This window comes from Paramormyrops kingsleyae, chromosome 12 (assembly GCF_048594095.1).
Source record: "Paramormyrops kingsleyae isolate MSU_618 chromosome 12, PKINGS_0.4, whole genome shotgun sequence".
In the NCBI taxonomy this organism is placed as follows: domain Eukaryota; kingdom Metazoa; phylum Chordata; class Actinopteri; order Osteoglossiformes; family Mormyridae; genus Paramormyrops; species Paramormyrops kingsleyae.
In genome coordinates, this window is record NC_132808.1 from 18,901,356 (window position 1) to 18,924,513 (window position 23,158).

Below are 23,158 nucleotides of genomic sequence, written 5' to 3' on the forward strand. Positions count from 1 at the left end.
GGATGCAGGATATATTTTGGTAGCTGGATGTATAAATTATTATTCTCATATTGTGCCACCACTTTGGAAAGAGAACTTTGAATTGCTATGGCAACAGTTCTGCTTTTTAAAAAAAAAAGTTAAATCAGGATATGCAGACTGGTAAATAGAATACTTAATCTGTCTTTTACACAGACAGTTGCATCCAAAATATAGTGAGCTTAGGATTCCTCGGGGCTGTCATTAAAGACAGTCAGTCCTGATAGCACAAGACCGAAGATGGAAAATAGCTGGTATGCAGTCTAACTAAGAACAAAGAAAACCTCTCTTTAGATAGAATAAGCTTCTCAGTGTGATATAGAGTAGGTGCACACTGAAGATTCACTGCCAGATTTAGCACTACGTAATGTTTTTGCCAATGCTTGGGCATTAAAAAGCAAAATGAAGACGGCAGGGTGAACAAACCTGCTTTTTCATTCTCCGCTGTTTTGCGGTTCTTCTGCTTTTGTGTCTTCTCCTGGAACAGCTTGCTGTCAGACTTAAGAAAGGTAGCCGCAGTGTAGCGTACAGTACCACACTGCAGGAACAGCTGGCCGAGAACTTTGTCATTTAACGATGGAGCGCTTCTGATTAATGGCTGTCACCTGTATTTCATCACTCCCCATAATTGCTGCTAATTAAAATCTCGTTTTGGACTACATGTCTGTTGAAGGCTCTTGGTGAATCGGGGAGATGGTCACCTCATTGGGTGAGGACATAAGTGCCTTCATCGTGTCTGTTTTACAGATATACACTCTGACATATGTATAAATACTCACAAACGCACACAATCTTCCCCTTGACTGAATCCTGTGGTACTTGGCTAGGCTATGGTTCTGTTATGGGCACTGATCCTATGTAACGTCTGTCGCTAAACCGCTAAGTCGCTAAGTCACACATTCCCCACTGAGACCTCCCTGCAGAAGCAGGAAATCTCTGGTTAACAAACGTGACTGCTAGCATTTGCTTTTGGACATCAGCAAATAACAACGTATAAGACGGTATTTACCGCAGTGTGTGCAAGTGCACTTACATATGTTTACATCAGTGTCTTTCTTGTCTGTTTTCTCATGCTTATCCTATAAAAAAGGGTTTACACGTGCTTAGCTGTACTTCAGCACTCATCGCCAGCAGGCTTGTCCGCCGTTCTTTCTCCCCAGTCTAATAAAATGATATGACATTATATAGCTAGCTTTCTAGATCTGCATAATTCTAGGTGGATTTGGCGATCGCAGCGACGCTGTTTTACGGCAGTTATTCATGGTGCGTCGGCGGCGGCGGACACGGCGATTCGTCAGACGCCAGTGCGGGCGGCAGTGCGTTGTTTATGTAAATGTCAGTCAAGGAGGCTTGCGAGTGAATCTCTCCCTCCTCGTACCCAGGGTCTGAGTATTATGGATTTGGGGTGAGCGGAATGCACTAATAGCTAAACGGAGAGAAAACACAGCTGCATTTTCAAGACGGAGAGGATTTGTGGCTGTCAGTGGTGAACCAGACGCAAATTAGGTTTACAGTTCTGTTAGTGGAATATGCTAATAGATAAACAAAGAGAAGTCCGAAGTCTGCAGTTCTGTTAGCGGAATACGCTAATAGCTAGACAAAGCTGCATTTTGAAGCTGGAGCGGATTTGGGGCTGTCAGCGGTGAACGAGATGCAGAATGAGGACTGCAGCTCTCCCACGGCCGTGTTTGGCTGCAGTACATCTCAGTTTGCCTCATCAGAAAGCGTTGTGAAGATGAACTTCGTGTGACTTGCGCTATGTGGGGCCTGCAGAAGCTTTCATCTCCTACCTCAGGCCTTGTCCTTCTCTCCTGGCCAGGTGTCTCGCAGCCACGCCCAGGTGATTCACTGCTCGTCAACCAGAGCTAATTTCATGGCTGACTGACCAGTGCAGGGGCTAGAGTTGTCAAAGCTGAGAGAGAAGACGTTTTTTTTTTTATCTGATATTGACGTGCTTACAAAATAGGGTGAAGATTGGGCACCTTGAGTATTGTAAATACAGCAAAAAGGGGCTTTTTAAAAATGTTTCCTAAACCTCAAAAAATATTACATTATTACAATATTACATTACACAGGGGAAAACTTAGGGATTGGTGGCAGGATTGGCATTCCAGCTACTGGAAAAAAACACAGGTCCATTCAGACTAGTGTGGTGCTGAGGTATCACCTGCCACATGGCTGCGCTCAGGTTCTCATCCCTGATGGAGATTGTCGTGTGGTGGGTGCAGCAACGTACTGTAATCAGTGCACGCTCCTTACCCCTATGAATTTCATGGACACACTTAGTGTACACACCCTAACCTTTAATTGGTAATACTTTACATTAAGTGCACCTTCAGAATGCATTCATTATATATTCCTAGAACATTCAGTGCACCTTCATAGTGCACTATACATTCATAAGCAGCATGCAAGTACCTTACCATCCTAACATCCCTTAACAGCTCTAATATACATTAATAACAAACATTACATGATTATACAATTATAATGTTTGTTATTAACATATATTACAGCTGTTAAGAGATGTTAGGATGTTAAAGTATACATACATGATGTTTATGAATGTTTTATGAATACTTAATGAATACATTATGAAGGTGCACTGAAGGTTTTATGAATGCAATATAAAGGCATTATGAAGGTGCAGTTAATGTAAAGTGTTGCCCTTTAATTATACTATCAATTACATTATGTAACGATTAGATATGTAACACAAGATAATGGGATCAAATAATAATCGAGTTCCAGGTTGATGTGCGTTTGTATCCCACACGGATGGCAGTACAAGCTATGGGAGGGAGATGTCTGAAAGTTAACTTCACAGCCCTTTGTGTGACTTACACAAGAGGAAAAGGGCTGGCATATTCTCCGGCTTCCTCACTTGACGGGTCAATTTAATTGCAGTGCTTATTTCGAAAGAAGCGGAGTCAACAATGCCCTTTAAACGCATCGGGCTCTCTGTTGTTTAACAGGTTATTTAGCAAAATGAAAAGGGCTTTGGAAGAAGATCGATATTTGCAAGGCTGTGGTCAATGGGGTTAACCGTACCGAAAAACAAAGCCAGTGTGTATTACTTTTTGGAGCATACACAAATCGAGGGCTCAAATCCCCTTCACACTGCTGATGACGTACTGCAAGGAAATAGAAGGTAGACCACAAATGACTAAACAAATCTTTCGATGCCGTCGCTCACAATGTGCTCAAAGCACTTTTTTGACATGCAGTTGGTTCCATTATTGTACAAAATATCCCCACTCCGATATGTTGTTCAGTTTGATAAATTAACTTGTCATTGTTGCTGTGCTAGACGATATTAGCAAAGATAGTTAGTTTTTGCGATTTAATGGCCTGTGATGATTTGGAAATGGAAGAATTTAAAAAAAAAATCATAGAGAAAATGACAAATTCCCTCACACATGCCTGGCAGAAGAGTCTAACCCATATACTAAATCAGATCATTCCCAAATCATCATTTTAAATCTGACATCAAACAGAGGTTGCAGGTGGGTTGTTAACTAGGAGAAACTATCAGGACAGTGTTGAATATATAAGGAGCAAAGGCACTGGTTCCTCTTCATTAAATGTACATTATCAGTCTCTTAAAACAATAAGCTTGCTCCACTACAGGCTACACAGAAGATGACTTGCAGCTGTGCTTGAAAGCTAGTTCATATCAAGTTAATAACAAGCGATACAACGGAATCAGACCAGTGAAGGGGAACGATTTGCTTTCCATTTTCCGAGTGATTAAATTACTCCCAAAAAAATGTACCCTTGCAATGTAATATGAAGGAAGCAATTAAATCAAGCCGCAGACTCTGCATAAAGGGGAATAATGTTCAGTATCTTACTCTGTACATCAGGGTGTCTCTGTCCTGCATCAGTAGCTATGTGATGTAGATTAAACGATGTTTTTATAGACCGGATGATAAAATGAAGGTGAATTCCGTTATTTAACAGTAATTAAGGTGAAGCGGTGTGCCTGGTTGGGGGGAGGGAGGGGTCACATGACCGTGATTTTTGTCTTTTGTGTGAAACTACAGTTGTGTTTTGTCGCTCCCCACTGAAACTGCCTTTTTTGTTTGTTTATTTGCCACAATGGCCTTTTGTTGTCCTCCCCCCTCCCCCCCCCCCACCACTCCTGTATGTCCCTGACAAGGGACCGTCTAAAATAAAACACAGTTACCTTCCCTTGTCGTGTGATAACGTGACCTTATTTGGCGTTATTGAACAAGGTCATGAATTGAAAGCGAAAGTGAAATTGCTACTGATGAACAAGGTCTCCCTGCAGCCCTTCGCAACACGGTGCTGAAAGGAGTTTGGACTTTCCAAAGCAAAAAAAAAAAAAAAACACACAGTTGCTGATTGGCTCAAAGCTCTCTAACTGAGCATTAAACTTGAACTGCTTCAGAAAAACTACCAACTAATATCACTCTGTTTCTAACTGAACAATCAGATTTTTTTTCTCATTTCTGTGAAGTGGGACATTGATTCGATCTTATTGCAGATGGCCTTGTAGTTTGCTGTTTTTAAAATGCAAATTATCTGTTTGCAACTGACATGACCTCCATGAATGTTTTTTTTTTCTTATGAGGTTTTTTCGTATTTTTCTTCCTTATCTATTTACTGCTCAAATAAACCTGAGAAATGAATCTTAAAGAAGAAAAATCAACAGAGATTATAAGACACATCTGTCTTTTAGCAAAGGCAAAAGAGCACTCTGTGAATGTGGTTACTCAGGCATTTCATTAACATAAACTCTGAAATGCAGATCTCGGTTATGATGAATCGGAGCCCTTATGTTTCATCTTGGGCATGTAGAGGACTGAGACGCTAAGCATTATTCCTCCTATGAATGAAAAGAAAGTAAGGGAAAAAAGTTTTAATAGACAGTGACATTTTGACCCTTCTGTTTTGTTGAATTTAAATTCAGTCTGGTGTTTCACCTGGTGTAACACTAAAAAAGAAATATGCTGAGTATTGTAGCTATTCGCTAAGTAATTCTCACAAGTGATTAAACGATCAAACCACAACAGATGTTCACGATCATTTTGGTGGCATACTTAACTAATTGCACTTGAGGTCATTATTCAGAAAGGAGTTTGATTAATTGTAGTTATTCAGATTATCCATTAAGCCTATGGTTAATGTCACATACTATGAGAATTGGATACAAATCAAACACTGGTAATTACAGTATTGATAAAAGGAAGGGGGGGGGGTGGGGGTTGTAACAGTTCCAATACTCAAAACCACTCAATACAACCACTAACTGGGATGTGTATGTTGGTTTGCTATATGTCGTCCCCTTAAAATTGATGTGAAACAGCCATTGAACTGCTTTTTCAAAACAAAAACAAACAAAAAAAAACATCTCCGGGGGATGGGGGGGAATATCCCTGAACCCTCCTTAATGGGTGGAGACCTCAACCCAGTACTGCTCCTGCCAAATGTGGCACCCGGGTGAGTATCACCTGGCAAGTCAGTGCCCCTCCACAATCTGGCGCCCTAAGCAGCCGCCTATGCCACCCGTAGGATTGACCAGCTCTGTCTCAATGCCCCCCCCCCCCCACCCCCAAGCTACGCCCTTGCTAAATTTCACTGGCGCTGTGTGAGGGATCATTCACGGCACATGGGATATATCCTCTCTAAGACGGCAGCGTCACTGTGTTGCTGCTATTGCTGTCACTGTAATTGTTTATGTTTTTGATGGATAAGAATTCTGATATATAGATTTCATAATGCAGGGGACCTCGGGCTCTCTGCTGTAGTTATGACCGCTATAAAGCACGCTGCATGTAGACGCGAGAATGCCATTCTGCCGCGGATTGATTTGTTCGCCGCCGCGACTGGCAAGCGTCCTCGCCTGCTTGAGTCCTTTCACCCAGCAGCTGGTCACCTTCTCAGCCTTAAAAACCGATGCGTCATTATTAACCCTGCCGTGACCTCGCGTCGGCTGCCCCCTCCCCCCAAGACCGAAAGGAAAACTGCCACTGTAGCATTCTGTTTCACCGGTAACTGTAAAAATAATTTAAATATGTCAATGCTTTTGCAGGGTGTCTGTAATATGTTTGTAGGGGCTGAGCCGTAGTTCAAAACCCTCTGTATCTTTATCACGCAGGAGCAGGACTGGCTGAATGTTGGCAGAGCCCAATCAAAAAGACTAAATCCTACCCCGAGCACCTGATTCTAGAGTTCTGTCTGTCACGAGTGCTCTCAAGCATTGTCCTCGATAGCACCTGAACGATAACGTTAGTTATGGATGTGGCCTTTTTCGAGAGGATTGCGAGCACTATATTTAAAAGAAGAAAAAAATTCAGTTTCCTTCTGTTAATGTTATGACACATTAAACCCATCAGGAGTGCAGGAACCAAACCGCGGCTGCTAATCAGATATGAGATCAGATTCTGGAGCAGCTTATTTCAGCGGGATGTGATTCCTTGTGATTGCTTTCCCCGTGGAAATGTAATGCAATTATATCGCCGAGCTTAAGAGCAAGCAGTGATTGAAATGAAATACGTCCATGAATCCGTAAGCGTCAGTCGCCGGCGTTGCGATTGGTGCCATCAGACACGGCCATTAACCCATCGTCTGAGCCAAACTCCTGCATATTTCAGCGTACCGGTTTCAGAGGTGCAGAGGCTGCAGAGACAATTGTAAGCTTTTTATGATGTTTGGGGACGATATATAATCAGCATATACAGCGTGAACAAAAATGATCTGAATGTATAAACCTTGGTGCGGCACATGCAGGGTCCAACGAATTGGGCTCCAGGTTGACAGACACATGATCCAAGTTGGCAGCGATGAACCTTAGCTAAGGGCTAAAAATCGTGTTTCTGTCAACTCAGACTCGCCCCCACAGTCAGGCCGGCGCTGTGACTTTACAGTGGGTGATATTTTAGTACATATGGTGATATACTTCGTTTTTGCTTGAAATCCCAGCGGACACCAGGAAATAATCAGAGAGATGTCACTGACTCAGCCGGTGTCGGTGTGGAGTATCGATCCCTCACATTGCGCTTGTAACAGAAAGTGTCTGTTACCTGGGCTCGTGGCAGTGAGCTTTCCTCCCAAGTTAACACCTGTTCCCCCCCCGCCCCCCATTTCCATCTGTGCTTGAGAGAGCCAGATTGTACCGTTTACTATGAAATTACTTCTCACACATTCTTGGGAGTATCAGGACAGTGTGGCAAGCAGAGTGATCGGTGCTACACTGTCAAAAAAACCTGTCGTTATTATTGGTAGCAGTAGTAGCTGCTAAGATATGCAGTCTTTGCAGTGAGACTTACAGAGATTACAGTGCATGTACCACGGACCATAGAGAGCATAAGGTCATGTCCACTTGTCTGTTTGCTTTTGCAGATATAGGCTTTTGTTTAAAAATAAATAAAAACAAATCTAATCTAATATTTAAAAAGCTTGCAGGTAATTTAGGCTTTTATTAATAACGGTTTGAAGGTTTGCATTACATTATTTGTAAATAATTTGCTAAGCGTTCATTGGAAGTTCAGTGTAGCGGCATTTATGCCTAGTCAGCTCCTTGGCAGCATGTATATTAATGTGCTATTTGTCACATCCCACCCGCCACATCCACCTGCCACATCCACCTGCTCCTCCTGCCTCCTTCCTACTGTGACCCTAACAAGCCACTCCTGTTACTCGTTTGTCTTACCTCTCGTTCCAGCCCTTGTGTTAATCACTACCAGCTGGCTCTCATCACCTACCTCATTGGTTTGGTATATATGTGCATCCCAGTCCTGTTTTCCCCAGTCCTGTCATTTATGTCGAACCCTCCTGTTGCCTGTGCCCATCCTATGTTCCAGTTCTCCCGTTTTGATCCCTCGCAGTCCAGTTAATTTACATACTTTGTTTCAAAATAAACTCCATTTGTTCTGTTACAACACCTGCCCTCAAGTCCTTCGTCCCTCAAGCCATGACATCATTTGCCTCACTTGTACGCCACTTTGGACAAAAGCGTTCATTAAATAAATTAAATGTAAATGTAATGAAGTGTGGATATTATGATACTGACATCCACTCATTTTCCAAGCATTTATCCGATCATGTCTACTTGTCTATTTGCTTTTGAAAAACTCATACGCTCTTGTTAAAGTTTTATCAGTCTGCATTACATTATTTGTAGGTAATTATTTTGTGATTGTCCATCACTGCATTAGTGATGATGCTCCAAATGTCACCCTGGCATGGGCCTTTCTGCCCCCCCCCCCCCCCCCCCTTTCGTTTCTGTGGCCCACTATTTGCACAACAGGATAGTATTCGCTGTAGCACTCTGGGAAAAGACACTTCCTTCTGGGACTAAATCCGCCTGGGTTCTGTCAGTGCTTCTGTTCTGTAATTACATGAGTGTGTGACGTGTAGTGTCAGGACCTTGCCAGTGGCTGCAAGAAAATGACGGCGTTCAGCACTTAACGGTCTCGATTGCATCAGTTATCAGTTATATTTTTATGATCATTATATATATTTTTTAATCTTGTCTTGTGTTGTGTTCTGTGTACGCAAACGCTAAACAATCACTCTCGGCACTGTACACTTCCTACACCTTGGAAGGTGGTTTATAGTGGAGCCAAAGTGATTAGTACCGTGGTGGAAGCTGACAAGGCTGTTTGCTATGACAGACATTTTCAATTAAAAAGAGTAAATAGGCCCTGTGCTATCTGTCCTCTCTTCCAGAGATCAGTGCCAGTCCATCTTTCGGTAAATCTCCTCTCCCCTGACGTGGGCTGCATGCCCCCCCTCCCCTGCCCTCCTACGCCAATTCCCTGCCTCCTGCTTTCACAGCCTCGCAGAAGGAGATGCCATATTTACAGTTTGAACCTGTGTCTTCTCATCCGGTGTACTTTGTCATGATGGATGTAATGTAACATGGGTCTCTGTGATCTCCTCAGGTAATATATGGAGTCCTAAGGTTGCCTTGCTCCAGTACTGTTTACATAAGGACCTGCTCAGCCTAGCATGTGCTGTTAGCCTCTTGGGGCAAAATAAAGTGTGGATTCTATGATACCGACATTTACGGCCTTATCCAATTGCAGGGCCACTGGAATAATAATAATAATAATAATAATAATAATAATAATAATAATAATAGGTGACGCTTTACATTGACTGCACCTTCATAATGCTTTTATATTGCATTCATAAAACGTTCAGTGCACCTTCATAATGTATTCATTAAGTATTCATAAAATATTCATAAACATCATGTATGTATACTTTAACATCCTAACATCCCTTAACAGCTGTAATACACATTAATAACAAACATTGTATAATAATAACAAACATTAAAATTGTATAATCATGTAATGTTTGTTATTAATGTATAGTAAAGCTGTTAAGGGATGTTAGGATGTTAAGGTGTACTTGCATGCTGCTTATGAATGTTCTATGAATGCATTATGAAGGTGTACTGAATGTTCTATGAATGCATAATAAAGTGTTACCTAATATTAATGATACTGTAATAATACTTGGGAGTTTTTGGTTACCCCCCCTGCCATTGTCATCTGCTTCTTTTCTTCCATTTCTATGTCTTTCCTTCTCCGTTTCTCAATTATTCTGTGTAAATGATGCAGCAATGTATTACAACACGCCCATGTAAAGTTAATAACAGCAGCAACAATAATAATAATAATAAAAATAATAATAATAATAATAATAATACATGTTTTTGTTTTTAGTTGAATGATACTTTGTTCATCACTGTGGGGAAATTCCCTGTTCGCCTCGCCTACCCCGTCTTGCTCTCAGTGAGACACACACACACAGATGACAGCGAGCTTGGGGGTCACAGCACATCGTCAACATGTAGCATCCCTGTAGCTGGGGGTTAAGGGCCTTGCTCAGGGGACCAAGTACATTTGACTGTTCTACCAAGGCTGGGACTCAAACCGGCAACCTTCTGATCACCGGTACAGGTGAAAAATCCGTCAAGAAAGTGGAAGGAATCCTTCTTAGCTGCTTGGCGTTGCAGTCCTCTAGATTGACTGCTCTGGGCGCTCTGTGTATTGCTAGAGAACGTTGCAGTGAGTGGCTTAAGTGCTGAGACAAGCACAGGAAAGGAGCCAAATACCCGTCTCACACCCAAGACTCCCAGAATCAGTTCCTTTGTTTGCAGGCAATCATTAAATCCACCTTGGATGCTCGTCCTTAAAATACAGCAGCCATTGCCTGCAAATCTATTATTCGCCTGCTGGACAGATTAGCTATATTATCATTCTGTATAGTGCAATTAGAATCACATTTGATGACACAACTTAGTCTGCCATCCGTCTTGTTCAACACGAGGGCATAACACGAAGAGGAATTATGTCTCACGATCATATGGATAATAATTTAAGAAAGCAATAACGTGCATCGTAATTTATCATTCGCGTTTAAGGAATTAGGAGCCCAATCAGCCAATCATATTGCTAGTGAAGGAGGAGTTTATAGCGAGGAATGCCCCCAAAACAAAACAAAATAATACGACAATAAAATGGGAATTTCAAAGCAAACATGGCCTCCATGACCTTAACTGTTTCAAATAAATTTTGTAGTGTTTCTATTCCAGGCAGAGAATGCAGAGCTAAGTCCTGCAGATTTTCCTCAGCACTGTTCTCGTACTTTATTCCACCTACATCAAACAAAATAATGTATGTCACATGTGACTATAGATTAATATATAAATTGCCATTTCGTACTTAATATTCCAATAGTGAAGGATCTTCCTTATGAATAAAACCTGTCACCTAGCTTTCTGAAGAGGATAGAAGGGCTAGGCTTTCCTGTTAGGCCGTGGGGTGAGCTGCCTTCCTAAGCAGGCCACCCCCTCCCTGTGATTCCTGCATTGACTCCAGACTTTCCATGACCGTTTACTAAAAAAGTCATAATGGATGAATGGGTGAATAACCCCCCAGAAAGAGTATCAGTTTTGCAAAGCTTTAGGCTCTTTCAACCTCATTGAAAACAAGCACGTTTTTCTTTCTAAAATACCCTTCACAGATACTGCATGACAGCATTGCCGTAAGTACGGTAGATCTGCCTTTTCGTAAAGAGCAGAAGTGATATGTTTGCCTATTATGCATTAATTTGGGCTGCCCCGTTGGGTCAGGAAGCGATTATCACCTTCAGCTGTTCCTTACACTGCATTAAATCTCACCCTGTTCCAAGACTCTGCATCAGATGCTCATCTCCTCAAGCAGTAGAAGCAGCCGCGCAGCAGCGCCCCCTTCTGTTAAGCCAATGTTGTTATTTTCTATTTTGTTTCATACCGTTTGCCACGCCTGACAGGAATTTACCTTTATATTTTGAGGAACCATGCAAAGGCTTCTATTAGAGGAGGGGTTGTACTGAAGTTCAACTGTTATATATAGTATCGGTCAAAAGTTTGGACACGCCAAGACATCTACAGTGGAGAGTGATAGAGCGGCGCATCACATGACCTGGCCACCTGACCTAAACCCAGTAGAAATGGTTTTGAAGGACTTTGATCAGAGAGTGAAGGACAAGCGGCCAATGAGTGCTCAGCATATGTGGGACCTCCTTCAGGACAGCTGGAAAAGCATGAGGGCACCTCATGAAACTGGCATAGAGGAGACAGTAGGGGCAGCCAGTCCCTGGAGCGATTGGGATTAAGGGCCAGTGGTGGCATCACTCTGCCAACCAAGGGGTTTGAACCGACAACCTTCTGAGTCCCAACCCACTGATTTTTTTTTAAATACTTTATTGGTTATTGCATAATCCATATATGTTATTTTATAGTTTTGATGTCTTTGTAATTATTAAAAAATGTAGAGAATACTACAAATAAACCTTTCTATGGGTAGGTGCATCCAGACTTTTGACTGGTACTGTAGGTTAATTTCAACTCAAGATTTCTAGGTCTGAGCGAAGGTCTGACTATGCAGTACAGCCATCTTGGAACATTATACAGACTGTAGGCCAGGCCCAACCTTAGGAAAAACACAAAACATCAGCAAGAGTACAGAAATAATGTACAGGGATAGGGATGAGTGGCCAGTAAGTGTATTGGTTCTTTAGATTTGGACTATTGTAGGAAACTGCTTTTCACTATACTCTTCTATCTGACATCACATACTGTACAAGTATGTTTCCTCACGAAACAAACAGAAAAATGATAAAAACATGCATTTTTATAAAATCAGCGCACGCAGAGCACAAAACAAGCAGCCAGGCATGGGGTCTCTCTAGAGTCAAACATACACCTGTATTTACCTAGTGATTACCAAAAACAGCTGTGATTGCTAATTATCACCTCCCCCCCACCACCAACAAATTAATTAAACAATTTTACAGCTGAAAATGAAGCAATTGTAAAACGGTTTACATTTATTTCTCAGGGGTTTTATTTTTCCAAATAAATGATTAAGCCAGCAATGAATCAACAAATCGATGCACGGTCAACATTTTTAATTCTAATTGGCTGAGGACTTTGACACATACTGTTGAAGTGCTGCTATGATTGGGTGAGGTTAGTCCACGAATTAGAAGTAGCTGGATCTCCATGCCGAGTTCTCAGGCTCGTTGACATATAGGCCAGGTAATAAGGCAATATTTAGTACTAATATTCAGATTCTGGATCTCAAAGGTGCCATGACCCAGTTGCTCTGCTCTCTTGGCACGCCATGAGCTCTCAGAGGGCTGCAGGCCTCCCTTATGGCCCCGTCTTTAATACCGCACGCACAGTTTGCAGTGACAAGGTGACTGATGGTGTAAAAGCGGCTTGGGATGAAGTTGGCAGCTCCCGTGGCGGTAAAGCGAAGCGCTCCTGGGAATCCTCCGCGGCTCCCTGGCAGATTATCCGTCTCGCGCCTCGGCGTGGGCCCTGAGATCTGGGCTGTTGGTGGTGTGGCTTGCCTCTACGGCAGATTAATCCCGCTTCCAGACGGCCATCACTTCTCCGGAGAACAGACCGCCACTTGTTTTACTTACCGCTGCCCTTGAATTCCACTCCGATGATTTTCTTTGAAGGAGATTTTTTTTGGGGGGAAAAATATCTAACCCAGTCCATCCCGGGAACACTGCTGACAGACAAATGGCTCTCCTTTATGATTTGGTCAGCTGGTTTCTGGAGTTTTCGTTGGAGTAGGTTCACAGTTGGATTTCAGCACACACGTATCTGACATCAGACTTTATGATCTCAGTTTCTACTTCGTAGGATTGAATTATTACCCACAAATGTTAACTGTTGCATTTTCTTTCATATTATAATTTTGCTCTAATTCAATATGAATCATCGCAATTTTTTTCACATGCTCAATTAGAAAAGTTTGCCATGAGTTCCTCAAGCTTCCTGTCCTTCATTTCAAGGACAGCTGCAATAAACCATTCAGTTTTAATTGAAGGATATGCTGGTGTATTGTCTATTATTTTCTTGTAATGTTTCACCTCTATTCATCTTGCAGGTCTCAGAGGACAGAATGTTCCACTGATTTTCACACCTTCAACCTCAAAGTAAGGCAACTTATCATGTGTCTAGTTTTTAGTGTTTTCCATCGCTGTTGGTCGTGGGAATTCCTGATCCATTGTTTGTTATCATGTCTGGTGCAAAGGGCAACCAAACAGCTGCAATATGCATGAGAACTGGAACCTGTGCAATAGTTGGTATACGGTATAGACTTCTTGGCCATGCCTATGGTTATGTTTGAAGGAAATCGTTGTCATTGCAGTTTTTTTTTTGTTCGTTTTATTGTTTGTAATATGCAGCTTCACTAAGGGCTTATGTTGCTTGCAGCATACAGTGTATGTGTCACATTGCATTGTGGGCACCAAATACCCTCACAATGTGATAAAAGCCTGTTATTTTGACGTTTCCGATCCCCACAAGGGGAAGCTCTGTTTTATACAAATCTGTAACCATTTAGTTTAGTTACCTATTACTTATGGTTAGGGCTGGGTCAGGGTTAAGGTTGTCCTATTTGGGATTAAGGTTTTGTCCATATAAATGAATGGAGAGTCCCCACAAAGATATGAGTACAAACCTGCATGTGTGTGTGTGTGTGTGTGTGTGTGTGAGGTTCAGGTATACATTGCATTATGGGGACAAAACCTGTTATTTTGACATTGTGGGGATCATTTTTTTCGGTTGCCACAAGGGGAAATTCAGTTTTATAAAAATCTGAGACTGCAATCAAAAAACTAAAAGCTCCAAAAGACTTGTCTTTTGTTTGGTTACTCATGGTTAAGGTTAGGGCTCGGTAGGAGTTAATGTCGTCTTTGTGGGAATTACGGTTTTGCCCATAGGAATGAATGGACGGTCCCCATAAAAACATGAGTACAGATCTGTGTGTGTGTGCTGGTGGCTGGATGCAGTAATAGCTTCTGCAGGTTAATTGCTCTTCATCAGTTTACTTAAATTTCATTCCCATACAACAGGTTATATGTGATGGTTTGGGACAAGAGAAGTGGAATGTAAAAAAAACAGCTTTTAGATGATCCCATTGTTTTTCCACAGTAATTCAGAAGAAATCATTTGAAATGTCCTATAAGTAACAATTTCCCTTGTAATAAAATAGAAGTAATTAAATTTTCGCAAATACAATAACAGCTACGCAGCTCGAAATTAACAGTCATCAGTAGTGAAGGGTTAAATACGGTAATTAGGGTTATGAATGGCCCTTAAATTACAGTTGTAGTAATTGTGTTGAGACAGCGGACAGTCATAAGGTTTATTGTTAGTGGGTTTGTCTTTCCTGTTTCGTCCTCATCAGGGTAATGAAATCTGTGAGCGTGGCAAAATTAAACAACGGAGTCAACTGTGAGTCGACCGGCGTCGAACAATGCCCCAGCATTCCATTCATCCCGACCTTCCGAGGAGGGAGTCTGCTCCACGTGCCGCATTTAATTAAGAGCACAGAACATTGCCCTGGGGTGATACGCGCTCTCATTTCCATCCTCTGTACCGACGCTCATCTGGCTTCCGAAAAACATTTCGGAAGGCAATCGGGTTAGAGCCACTCTGTAACGTGAGCGTTAGCAATAACCGCAGTATACTTCAGTGTTTCTCACCGAGAATGGCAGATGAAATTTTACAGGTTTAAGATGCAAACCACCAGGACTATGTAGCTAGATTTAATCTTCAAGAAATAGATGCAAACAGAAACAGTGTATGCACAGTGTTGTTTCACATGCACAGTTACTCACTCTTGTTTTGTTCTGTTTGTTTTGATCTGTTTTGCCAGCTCTGTCATTAATCACTGCTAACCTACTAGTTTCGTTCTGTACCAGAAAATGAAGGATGACAAACTCTGGGGATGAGGCTGATTTTTCTGAGCTATAGTTACAGCAAAGTGGTTTAATGTACATAACGTCACACTATATGGGAGAGTTGGCTGCCACAACTCAGGGGAGCAACAGGGGCAATAAAGACGTGGATGAATGGATGAACAACCAGCATTGTGGAGGACGATCTAAGGCTACATCATCTCTGTATTATAGCTAAGAACTGCTTATAGCTTCACAAATTAGGGGTTAATGCCACATTATTCTGGAAAATGGGGGAGAAACGCATTTTCTTTATTCCATACAGAATTGACTATTTTCGCCATCTCTCTTGCTCTTTGTAGACAAGGATGTTCTGTAGTCCTATACACACCACATACAACGAAGCTGAAATGCTAGAATAGGAAGCTAAGCCAAATGTTAGCAACCCAGAAACCCTCACATTCAAAACCATTGCAGGATTAGAGCATCTGTGCAGTTTCATTTCTGCGTTTAATCCATAGTGACTGAGTCTGCCAGCATAAGAAAATGCATTTGTCATTAGTGAGGGATTTTTGTTGTATACCCCCACCACCGAAACATAAATGTTATGACATATGTACCCCTAAAAGAATAACCATCATGACATACTCATTTCTAAAAGAATACCCATCACATCATGACATGCTCATGCCTAAAATGATAACCATCATGACATACTCATGCCTAAAAGAATAACCATCATGACATACTCATGCCTAAAAGAATAACCATCATGAAATACTCATGCCTGAATGGATAGCCATCATGAAATACTCATGCATGAAAGGATAACCACCATGACATGCTCATGCCTAAAATGATAACCATCATGACATACTCATGCATAAAAGAATAACCATCATGAAATACTCATGCCTGAATGGATAGCCATCATGACATAATCATGACTAACATGATAACCATCATGACATACTCATCCCTAAAAGAATAACCATCATGGCATAAACATCATGACATTTGCACCCTAAAAGAATGAACGTCATTACATACACACCCTAAAGAATAAATGTCATGATATACACTCTTCTCAGGGTATAGACACCTCTAAACATACACCACAAATGTCTGACTTGTCTGCAGGATGGGATTTTTGCTGCTCATGCTGCTGTTATTGAGTGAGCCTGACAGTTTGAGCATTGAGTGTGTCCCTTTCTAAGGACACTCTTCCTCCCCATCGAGCAGAGAGCCAGAGTCAATCCACTCCCTCATGGGTTGCTGTTGTAGGCATGGAGTCACATGTCTGTTGGTGAAACAGTCGAGTCTTTTCAGGCCGAGCCACAGCCTGTGGGTGCCCAGGAACTTCTGCAGGAAATCAGCCCTGACGCAGCTGTGAATCTCGCTCCGCCACAGCTGGGATGGCTTTCCAACTGTATTGCGTGGTGCTCGCGGATCGCGTTCCACATTCCCCAGCCCGTACATCACTTGAAACGAGGTGTTAAGTGCTGTAGGTGTAGGTGCAGATCTACCGTAAATGTGTCAGTGTCGTGAAATGAGAATCTTACTCCATGGTCCAATTCTGAACCCTGTAAATGAGATGCCTCCAGTATAACTATTTACATAAGTAACTGTTGAGAATCTTTGCCTGAATCCAGTTAAATGGTTTCACTGAAGCTTGTAATACGTTTTTCTAATGTTGTCCAAGGAAACCCCCGGAATCTGCAGAAGGCAGGATGACATGCTTTTAAGCCAAATCTGCCCAATTGGCCCATCATTTTCTTTATAATTTTTATTTTTATTTTATTTTTTCATTCTCAAAACATACAAAATAATTCTAATTTTATACCTGGAGATTAGAGATAAAAATCAACGGTTAAATGAGACTGAACTGGTACCTCTATTATGATTGCATTGTTTTACCAAATTAGCGTTTCAATTCTACAGATCTGTATCCTAGACTTGGCTAGGACACTATGCACCAGTGGTACTCTAATCACATTTACTAATTTAAAAGCTGACAGCTGTTCTCTTCCTGTGTTAAGTTCAAAGAAATGAGATAGTGTAGGTACTGCAGAGAATGAATTGAAATTGCAGTAATGCATGTTTTTCTTTTTGTTATCACCCAGCACAGAATGGCATTGATATTGCGCTGTGGAATATACAGAGGCCTACGATATCTGTAAATAATAACTCGTGCCACAGCCATCACGTATAAGAATCTGCAGGAAGGATTGCAGTGCATATTCTCACTGTACAGTGTGTTACAGTCCATTCAGTTAAATGAAATATATTTTCTCCCAGAATCCCATAGTGTGTGACCCCTTTTCTTAATAAGGTCAACTGTAACACGTCAGACCCACTGCGGCGAGTCCACATAAAATACGGCCGTTCGGTGTGGTAGCCTGCTGCCTCTCTGTCAGCCGGGCCTGTCCGTGACTAATACGTTTTACATGTGCTTGAATTAAAGAGTATTTATGCACTCCAGGAAATGCTCTTCCCTTCTGTGTCGGCGCATCACGCTGCGTCTTAGAGTCCTTTACAAGTGCAACGCGGAATGCGATTTGGCTTCGGATTAAAAACGGGAACATGGGCCGCATAAAGCGCTCTCTTTGTCTGGGGTGTCGTTGACAAGCAGTCGTACGTAAGTGTTGTTCTGACAGCACAGGCCCCGAATAGCCCTCCCCACCTTTGTCTGTGGTGGTTTATTCCAGCATGCCGGTGATTTAAATAACTTCCTGCAATAAGAGCGCTGTCTCTTTAAGGCAATAATGTCTGAGATTAGAAGACAGGCAGTGAAAAGGTCTCTCTTTACAGAAACCACCAGTCCCACGAAAAAAGGAAAATCTGAATACCGAATTTGAATAAATAAAATACACAGGAAAGTGCTTATTTCATTTGAATGAAAAGAAATTCCGCGTAATCCTTAGTATCACAGTCGTCCTAATTTTGTTTGAAATGCACTTCAACACTCGTGGTGACTAGTGGACTAGTGTATGTTGACTAATTACAGCTGTCATCCATTGTGGGACTGACATTATACTCAAAATATTCCTTTTTTAACAAAAGGGTTGGTATGTTGACTCGTTTGCAACATAGACACAAGAAGCAGCTCAGAAGTAACATTCCAGAAAAACTTTGCTCATACATGGAAAATTGTAACAGTGTATTTTCCAAAGAAGTGATTGTATTATCGCCCACAATGCCGTTGGCCTACCTTATGAAACACCTTTCATTGAGGCTGAAGACCAGCTTGGTGTCTCCATACACTGTTCCTGCTCACTTCTCCCTTCGTTCTCTTTCTAGTCATTCCATTATCCAAGTTTTACCAAACAGAAGAGCTAATTATGAGGTATTTGAAAAGAAATCGGCTATGTAAGGACCCTCAAAGTGGGTTTATTTTTGGAGTGGCTTGCTGTACATAGAATGGAAAGTGTCATATTTAAAGCAGTACATGAAGGTGTCAACTAGTGTTGCGTATAAAAAACATCAGCCACAGACGTAGTTACAATTAAAAGATAAAGGGTAGTATTTCTAAACTCTCGCTAAAGTGTGCTTGTGACGCTGTCGCCTTGTTGAGAGCTATGAAGCGGCTATATTGCGAACGGCTCCATGTGAAAGTAAACGGGACTGAGTTTGAAGCTCTGGGCTCTTACTTCACTGCTGCACTCGGCGGCGGTAATGAATTCCGAAGTGGATTGTTTAATATCCCACGCACATGATGGCAATAAAAAGCATTCATTACCTTCGACAGACCCGTGTATCCGAAAATAATGGAAATCCTGAGTTGTTAACTCTGGAATTATGCATACTGCCCTGTTCTATAGATCGCTCAACCTCTATCAGTAGTAGTAGAATCAGCTACATAGGTGGCATAGGAGTCAATATATTCCTGGAATTGCAAAGAACTGTTGTCAGAGAACTCAGTAGCCAAGCAGTTAATGTCATTATTAACGTAACGTTATGTTTTAATGATTGTGGTGTGATTCATTTAGCATGAATAACTATCAAAGCAGTATTTATATTTGCATTTACATTTTTAGCAACTGCTTTTTGTCCAAAATGACGTACAAGCAAGGAAAATAGCACACTGCAAACATTCATGATGTCAAGAAGTCGACTAGGCATAAGCGCAGCTTGACTGAGATTCCAATGGATGCCCAGGTACTAATGAAATTGTAATTAATCATAATCCTTAGCAAGCATTAGACTAACCATGTTTTGCTATCACAATATAAAACGTTAAACACCAGTATATCTCATGCAGGTACATTGTATCTTGTGGAGTGGCTGGAAAGACAGCTATACTGATGGACGTTGTTTAATCGTAGCTTTTTAGACAGAAAAGGGCCCCCACTTTGACTCAACGAGTCCTGACTTTGACTGGCGTCAAGCCTGAAGTCTGTAGACGCCAGCCTGGAAGCTGGATGACGGATCACTCTAAAGAGAACCACAAAAATGAAGACAGACCAGCGCACAATGTGAGAAAAGTGCACAACTCTGATGGAAAGGGGTCTTCCCAGGCCGCATCTCTCTTCATTCGGCGTAAGTGAAATGGACAGCATTATGAACTACGGGAGATTGCAACCAGATACGTGCTCCAAAATAAAGGCAGGGGAAGCAGCTGCTTTAATCAGCTTCACAACTGGCTCGACAAAAAGATTTGTGTGTGAGAGGAGAGGGGACAATATATATCAGCTTACATTTTACGCAAGTCCGGCGTTCTGTCACCGATGACAATGAGCTCTTTGTTGGCCTGTAGCTTTTCAAGGACTCCTGCAAACCAATAAAGTAACTGGAGAGAGAACTCCAACACCAATGGGAAGTGGATGGAGTAAAGGAGGTTTAAATGGGAAAGACCATTTGTAATGCAACTCAGTAAAAACATTAATTATGGCAATATGTGTCTAATGTATAACTATGCTTTTATATGAGATGGAAGTTCGTTTATGACAAAAAACTGAAAAACTCTGGAATAGCTATTTTGCTACCTGTTGCCTGTTAAATTAATGTTTTATTTTATGTGATTTAATGACTTTCTCTTCTCTTTCATCTGGATTGGTAAATTCAAGTTTATTGATTATTGATTATATCGCACATGGTGCTGAAGTGATATTCGTTGTGATGGACAACGTGATTACAGAAAGTAATTTCTGGAAAACTGCAATGCTTGACTTCACGCCCTGGCGAGACCTTTAAGGTCCCTGACCGCCATAGTCCCTTTTTGTCTGCTACTGTAATTACATTCAGTGTGAACCCTTCTGGATAATTACATCTGTAAAGCCTTCAGCTGTCCAATTCACAAGATTCCCCGGCATTACGTCCACCCTGCAATTCCGAGAGAACCTATTTTGGTACATTCCTTTATAAATCTGTCAAAAAGTTAATTATCTTCTATTATAAAATATTTCCCGGAGTCTAGCGGAAGACCGTTTTAATTGCTTTTGTTTATCTTGTAAAAATGGACATATTCTCATTTAGGATATTGCTGAATTTTATTATGAGTGAAATGTTATGAACGGCTGTTTTCCATTAATTTTCTCAGTCTGCTGTGGGCAGACAATCTGATTTACATTTCCTGTATTCCTCAAAGGGAACACTGAGCAGGAGTACATCAGGGACTCGGAAAAACACCACACAGAGTCCACATCGTGGCAATTCTTTTTAAAGGTTCTTTTAATGCTACTGTATTATTATTATTATTATTACTTCAGAGATGTTTCCTGCTTTGTATTATAGGTATTTAGCAGTCTAGCCAGAAGCCCCCTGCCGTACTCTTGTGGATGGGGTGTCACCCGCTTTGTGACGGTGCTTTGGTGGTGAAGGACAGTCAGGCTGGTGCATAAGAAGGCCTTTTGTGGGCGTGTCTCCCCGCTGGCTGTATATGAGACATAGACGACGTCTAATATTGATTGGTGTGATTGTAAGAGCTGAATAATCACGGCCGCCCATCGGTGCTGGCGGTTGTGGGGGGGGGGGGCAGTTATGCATATGACAATCAGGCGCTTTTATGGAAGCGCCGCCGGATTTCCCACGATGCCGTTGAGACGGAGGTGGCCCGCGACGTTTGAGCAGAGCGCCTCAGCAAAAGGCGTTAAAAACACACCTGTGCTCGTGTTGGCACAGGGGGCCCGTAATTAGCCGAAAGTAGGTCAGGCGTGAACTCCCGGAGGCTCGGCACGCAATCGCCCAGGACATCTTTAATTAAACGGGGCGTTTCGCGGGCGACGACTCCTCCGTGTGTTTCGCATGCCGCAGCTGGTCCGCGCCGCATTCCCTGACTGACAGCGCCGCACCATCACAGAGAGGAAACACCCAAAAGGACAGCAGAAAAAATTATAAATTCGTTAACAAGTTATAACTATGACCGATGCCTGACCCCTAAAGTGATGCATCGCCTTGAATTTTGCCACTGAGCTGCTATGATGCTATTTGAGGTCAGTCTTGGCCAAAATCATGATAGACTCGTACTTTCCTTGAATTGCGACAGTTTTTTCATGTTTCTACGAAGAACTGCTTCAAATGCAGTTGATTAAAACACTATCTGATTTTGCATGACAGCCCCCCCCCCCCCCCCCTTCCCACAACTCAAGGCTGCAGTCACAATGAAATGGATGTCCGTGAGCAGATGTTTGATTGCCTGTGAATTTCTTCATTTGCCATGTCCTCTGTGTCTGCGTGGAGATCCATGGGGAGCGACTGCGGTGGAGCAGTGGGAAAGATGTGGAGATGAGTTCCACATCGGGAGAATGTTTCCGGAAGGTTGGTGATATCTTTCTCTGAATGCAGAGAAAATGGAGGGAAGTCGGACTGGGAAAGGAAGAAGATTTCATGCATGACTGAAGTTCTACTGGGACGCCTGTGTCTCATAAGGCGGCTCATGCAGAAGGTCACTCAGGAACATTTTTGTGGAGGAGAAGTTATGTTCAGTCTGATCCTCTCATGCAATGACATACCACAGGAACCTGCACAAATCGTAGTGCTGTAGAAGGATGGAGTGATGCAATTTTATTTTACAACTTAATCTTTCCTTCGCTTTCTTCATGCTGACTGTGTTGATGCGATTTTTTTTTTTGTGGCTAAAAAGTGTTATGTGGCTGTTTGCTTGAAGTCGGAAGAGAAGACTTTATTCCTCTCATTTGTATTTGTGGAAGCGTGCAAACATGTCCCGGTGTCTGCCGGTTAGCAAGGGAAGGAGGCGCGAGAAGGGTGGGAAAAACACAGTCTCCATCATTCCCCATGAGGAGTGTCGCTCTTCCCCATAGTGTGAACGAGGAGCAGAGGTACTTAGCTACTTTATTAATAGTGCTGAGTTATTAAGACCTTTAATTATGGCGCCACATCACAGTCGCCCAGTACAGTTTCAGGAACAATGCATGCTTTATTTTATTTTATTTTTTTTTACTTACACAAGCATTCATTTAGCTTATGAATTTATTCAAGACTCTTAAACTTAACATTTGAATAGCTTTTTAATGGCAGATGCAGCACAGCTGGTTTCACCATAGAAATAGTATCATTTAGCGGCTAATTTCAAAGAGGTTTTAGTTACAGACAGCAGGTACAGGAAGCAGGTTTTGGTTTTGAGACTTTGAGAGTTGCGGTAACCATTGGACGCGATTGTCGGCAAAGAAGCGAAACCCTTTGACACACTCGCTGAAAATTGGTAGAGGAGTGGGGAAAAAATGGATTTGCGAAGGCCACTACCTGATGTTGTTTACTGACTGCGTAATGGGGTAATGGTCCGAGGGACTGGCCAAGGTCAGCGATGAAGACTGTGCCTAGAAGAGAAATCGATAAACTGTTATGGTTGAGAGGATTCTGCATCTTTCAGCGTTAAGACTTTAAAGTAGAAGGACTGAGCCAAGCTAGCGACTTGAGATGATCTCACTGTGGCAGCAAAGAGGGGGAAAGTAGT

The 23,158-nt window shown here is 42.1% G+C and overlaps 1 protein-coding gene across 26 annotated transcripts in view; it reads left to right on the plus strand.

Annotated features, from left to right (window-relative positions):
• Window positions 1-23,158, plus strand: part of LOC111842609 (protein tyrosine phosphatase receptor type D) — a 363,307-nt gene that overhangs the window by 140,588 nt on the left and 199,561 nt on the right. For all 26 annotated transcript variants that reach the window (XM_072697609.1, XM_072697611.1, XM_072697613.1 and 23 more), the window contains exon 7: window positions 13,449-13,497. The gene's annotated coding sequence lies outside the window, so the exon portion shown is untranslated. The remainder of the gene's footprint in view (window positions 1-13,448; window positions 13,498-23,158) is intronic.